Source organism: Lutra lutra, chromosome 17 (genome assembly GCF_902655055.1).
Source record: "Lutra lutra chromosome 17, mLutLut1.2, whole genome shotgun sequence".
Lineage (NCBI taxonomy): Eukaryota > Metazoa > Chordata > Mammalia > Carnivora > Mustelidae > Lutra > Lutra lutra.
In genome coordinates, this window is record NC_062294.1 from 33,030,159 (window position 1) to 33,036,158 (window position 6,000).

Below are 6,000 nucleotides of genomic sequence, written 5' to 3' on the forward strand. Positions count from 1 at the left end.
AGAGCATTTCTATTTAGCTTTTTAAATCATAATTAGGGCTGTGTGTGTGTGTGTGTATGTGTGTGTGTGTGTGTAAAACGTTATAATCTCACGGGTGACACTAAGGTTGCATCAGCTTGATGAATCTGTTCAAGCCACACATCTTGCCACCATGGCTCCAAGGTCATGACTTTGACTCCTATGAAGATCAAAAGCAGAACTCATCCTCTTAGCCAAAATAACATCCTTCCCAGGAAACATTTGGATGCTTAACCAGCTGGAGTCTTTGCCATTCATTCATACATTCGTTCATTCATTCCACCATCATTTAATACTGGGGCACAGAGGGGGTTAAGTAAGGGGACCTGGTCACAATCCAGTGGTCCATGGCTGTGTGCTTGTGTTTCTAGTTAATATATGTCATCGTGGCCAAATCTTTTTCCCTCTGGCTGAAATGCAAGCACCTGGAGGACAGGCTGGAAGGATGTATAACTCAAATGGGGCACCTGGGACCCCCTAGAGCAGAGTGTCCTGGTGGCACATCTTTGGACTTCCAACTGGTAAGAGGGAGGAACGAAGAATGATCTGGGAGAATCTAGCTCAACAGATTTCAAGAAACAAAGTGTGCAATCCCCTCCTTTCCCTACTTATAATGGTGGTGTGGACACATGTGCTAAGCACCCCTGTTCTAAAATTGTTCAAATCTATTTTATTGTGACCAAGCAGTTGAGAAAATTTGACTGTAGTAGAAGACTGTGTTCATCTAGAATACTGTATCACCCATGGCTCATTTCTCCAAATCACTTTGAATTAAATATCTATCAAGTATGAGAGACCCCAAAGTAATGTTCTCTTATTTTCATTTCTTTTGTAGCCCTTCCAACTCATAAAACATGCAAGAAGCACAAAAATATGGAAAGTACACAAGAAAATTTCTTGAGGGGCGCCTGGGTGGCTCAGTCAAGTGGCTGACTCTTGATTTGGCTCAGGGTTGTGAGACTGAGTCCCACATTGGGCTCCATGCTGGGCGCGGAGCCAGCTTAAGATTCTCTCTCTCCCTCTGCCTCTGCCCCCCACCCCTAAAAAGAAAAAGAAAGAACGTTTCTTGAAAGGTCCCTGTGGAGTTGGACCAGCTTTTTTTCTTTTTTAAGATTTTATTTATTTATTTATTTGACAGAGATCACAAGTGGGCAGACGGGCAGGCAGGGAGAGAGAGGGGGAAGCAGGCTCCCGCTGAGCAGAGATCCCAGTGTGGGGTTCGATCCCAGGACCATGGGATCATGACCTGAGGCAGAGGCTTTAACCCACTGAACCACCCAGGCGCCCCTTGGACCAGCTTTTATGTAATACTGAATAATGGGCTTTCAGGGATGGAGAAGGAAGATAAAAAATCCACTCATTAAAAGTCACACACACATTTGGAAAAAATCTCAACATCAAGCGTCCATTTGAATTATAATACACTAAAATCTGTGTTTCTCAGACTGATAAATGTGAAACAGTATAATGATCCCCGGTGCTGGTGAGGGAATGGGAGAAACTAGTCTTGTTCACGGTCTACGGAAGGATAAAGCAGAGAAAAAGCTTTGGAAGACTATTTTGGTTCTATCTACCAAACTTATGTGTATATCCTTTGACCCAGTATATTAGTCAGCTCCAGCTGTCATAACAGAAAACCACAGACTCCGTGGCTTCCACAACAGAAATGTAATCTCGTTGTTCTGGAGGCTAGAAGTCCAAGACCAAGGCGCAATCAAGTTTGGTTTCTGGTGAAACCTCTCTTCCTGGCTTGAAGGTGGCATCTTTTTCCTGTGTGCTTACATGTGCACATGCAGAAAGAGAAATCAGGTGTCTCTTCCCCTTCTTATAAGAACAGCAGTCATGGGCGCCTGGGTGGCTCAGTGGGTTAAGCCACTGCCTTTGGCTCAGGTCATGATCTCGGGGTCCTGGGATCGAGTCCCGCGTCGGGCTCTCTGCTCGGCAGGGAGCCTGCTTCTCTCTCTCTCTCTCTCTCTCTCTCTGCCTGCCTCTCCATCTACTTGTGATCTCTCTCTGTCAAATAAATAAATAAATAATCTTAAAAAAAAAAAAAAAAGAACAGCAGTCATAGGGGCATCTGGGTGGCTTAGACAGTTAAGCCTCTGCCTTTGGGCTCAGGTCATGTTCTCAGAGTCCTAGGATCGAGCCCCGCATCAGGCTCTCTGCACAGCGGGGAGCCTGCTTCTCCTCCCACTCCCTCTGCTTGTGTTCCCTTTCTCTGTCTCTCTATCAAATAAATAAATAACATCTTTTAAAAAAAGTATTTAAAGTTGCTTTGTCTATAGTAGCCAACATAAGCACCCACCCAGAAGGAGGCAGTTACACAAATTAAGGTACCTTCCTTCGGTCAATAAAATACTACTATGCACCTGTTAAAATGAATGAACCAGCACTAAACATGTTGACATAGAGAAATCACTAAAATGTTATCATTAAGTGGAAAAAGCAAGGTGAAGAGAAGTGTGTGGGATATGATCCAATTTCTATTTAAAAAAAAAAAAACACAAAAAACTTAAGTACCAGTATTTTCTCTAACGGTTTGTAAGAAACCATTGACAGTCATTAGCTCAGAGGAGTGGGCTGGGAGCACGGAGGAAGCATTTGTTTCTTCCAGCCTTCCCCACTGTCTGTACTTAGGCCGCCCTCCCTGCTGTGTGGAGGTATATTACTTTTGTTTAAAAGTTGAGGTAAATTTCACAGAGCAAAAACTTCACCATTGTAACCATTGGAAAGTGTATGATTAGGGGTACTTAGCACTTTCACAGTGTTACCCAAGGATCTCTCTATAGAGTTGCAAACATTTTCATCACCCCAGGTGGGCAGCTCAGTCCTCATTCTCCTCTCCCACAGCCCTTGACAACCACTAATCTGCTTTCTGTCTCTACAGATTTACCTATAGGGATGTTTTATAGAAATAGAATCATATAATACGTGGGATTTGTTTCTGGCTTCTTCTGCTTAGGGTAATGTTTTCTTTTCCTTTTTTTTTTTTTTTTTTTTAGATTTATTTATTTGGGGTGCCTGGGTGGCTCAGTGGGTTAAGCCTTTGCCTTTGGCTCAGGTCATGATCTCAGGGTCCTGGGATCGAGCCCCACATCAGGCTCTCTGCTCAGCAGGGAGCCTGTTTCCCCCTCTCTCTCTGCCTGCCTCTCTGCCAACTTGTGCTCTCTTTCTCTCTCTGTCAAATAAATAAATATCTTTTTTTTTTAATTTTATTTGAGAGAGAGCACATGAGTGAATGAGGGGCAGAGAGAAAGGGAGAGTAAGAATCTCAAGCAGACTCTCTGCCGAGCACAGAACCTGGGGCTGATCCCATGACCCCAAGATCACAACCCTGAGATCACGACCTGAGCCGAAACCTGAGTCAGATGCTCAACTGACTGAGCCACCCAGGCCCCCCACCTCTTTTTTTTTAAAGTAGTCTCCATGCCCAACTTGGGGATTAAACACAGGACCCTGAAAAAAAAAAAAAAAAAAAAAAAAAAAACCACAGGACCCTGAGATTAAGAGTCTAACTCTACGAACGGAGTCAGCCAGATTTGACGTTCATCTGTGTTGTAGCATGTAACCCTTTTTATGGCTGTATGAATAGATCACATTTAGTTTTTTCATTCATCTGTTAATGAACATTTGGGTTGTTTCCTTGGGGCTATTGTGAATAATGCTGCTCGGAACATTCGTGTACAAGTTTTTTATTTATTTATTTTTTTTTTTTAAAGATTTTTTTTTTTGACAGATCACAAGTAGGCAGAGAGGCAGGCAGAGAGAGAGAGGAGGAGGAGGCAGGCTCCCTGCCGAGTAGAGAGCCCGATGTGAGGCTCGATCCCAGGACCCTGGGATCATAACCTGAGCCGAAGGCAGAGGCCCCAACCACTGAGTCACCCAGGCGCCCCTTTATTTATTTATTTAATTTTAAATATTTTATTTATTTGTCAGAGAGACAGAGAGAGAGCACAAGCTGGGGGAGTGACAGGCAGAGGGAGAGGGAGAAGCAGACTCCCTGTCAAACAGGGAGCCTGATGTGGGACTCGATCCCAGGACCCTGGGATCATGACCTGAGCCAAAGGCAGACACCTAACCAACTGAGCCACCAAACTGAGCCACCCAGGCGTTCTCATGTACAAGTTTTCAAATACCTGTTTTTGGTTTTTCTGGGTATATACCTGGGAGTGGAATTGCTGGCTTGTTGGGTAATTCTATGTGTAATTTTTTGAGGATGAGTGTTGGTTTTTCCTGTGTAAATATTTAATTTCATGCCATAAAGGAAATGGTATGGGAAAGGATCTTGAAAGATCTTTTAGTACATCTCTAGAATTAATGGACATTGACAATGGACATTATATTATCTAAATTAAAATAGTAACTTGGATTTAACAATATATTTTGATTTAGGGCCTGTTAGATGTCTTGTAGAAAATGGACACTCGAGTGTTCTTGCTATTGAAAACAGTGTATCTCAAAAGCATATAAGCGTTCTTTGATAACACTAGTATCCTTAGACAAAATACAATGCAATAAATAGTAATTATTCTAATTTTAGCAATACTGTTGATTCATTAAAAAAATGACTGTTGACCAGTTCTCACCCATTAGGATCACTATTATAAAGAACACTGAAGATAACAAAATGTCAAGGATGTGAAGAGATTGCAACTTTTGTGCACTGCTGGTGGGAACAGGATGCTGAGCTGCTGTGGAAAACAGTATGGTAGTTCCTCAAGAAATTAAAAATAGAACTACCATAGATCCTGCAGTCCCATTTCTGGGTATCTACCCAAAAGAATTGCAATCAGAGATTTGATGATACCTATTTGTGTTCATAGCACCATAATTCACAGCCAAGAGGTAGAAGCAACCCAAGTGTCCATCAACAGGTGAATCAATAAACAAAATGTGGTATGTATCTCTCTATAGATAGATAGAGATTGAGATAGTTATATGGGAAAATATACATTCACACACACACACACACACACACACACACACACACACAGTGGAATAATATTCTGCCTTAAAAAGGAAGGAAACTCTGGGGTGCCTGGGTGGCTCAGCTGGTTAAGCATCTGACTCTTGATTTTGGCTCAGATCATGATCTCAGGATCATGAGATCAAGGCCCGTGACTAGCTGCACACTCACTGGGGAGTCTGTTTTGGATTCTCTTCCATTCCCTCCGCCCCTCCCACTGTGCTCTCTCTTTTTCCCCCCGTCTCTAAAATAAATAAATAAATTTAAAAAAAAAAAAAGGGGAAGGAAACTCTGATCCATGCTAAGACATGAATGAACCTTGAAGACATGATGTTAAATGAAATAAGCCAGTCACAAAAACAACAATATTATATAACTATATGATTCCACTTATACGAGGTACCTGGAGTAGTTAAATTCATAGAGACAGAGAGTAGAATGGTAGTTGCCAGGGGTGGGGGGGTGAGGGGAGGAGGCAGGTAATGTTTAATGGGGACAGAGTTTCGATGGATGATGGGGACGCACAACAGCGTGAATTTCCTTGATGCCTTTGGACCATACACTTTAAAAAGGTTAAAATGGCAAATCTATGTTATGTATATTTCACTACAGAGAAAGGAACATACACACAAAAGTAAATAAAAATAACTATTGAAAAAAATTAACTACAAAGCCGCTGTATAGCAATGAACAAAACATAGAAAACATAGTCTCTTTATAGAGCTTACTATCTAGTAGGAGAGACAATGACAAATAAAAATTCAATACACGGCGGCTCCCAGGTGACTCAGTCAGTTGAGCGATGGACTCCTGATTTCAGCTCAGGTCATGATCTCGAGGTCGTGAGATCGAGCCCTGCGTGGGGCTCTGCACTCAGCATGGAGTCTGCTTCTCCCTCTCCCTCTGCTCCTCCTCACTGCTTGTGCTCTCTCTCTCTCTCTCAAATAAATAAAATCTGTTTTAAAAAATCAATACATACACACACACACACATACACACACTTAGATTCACATACA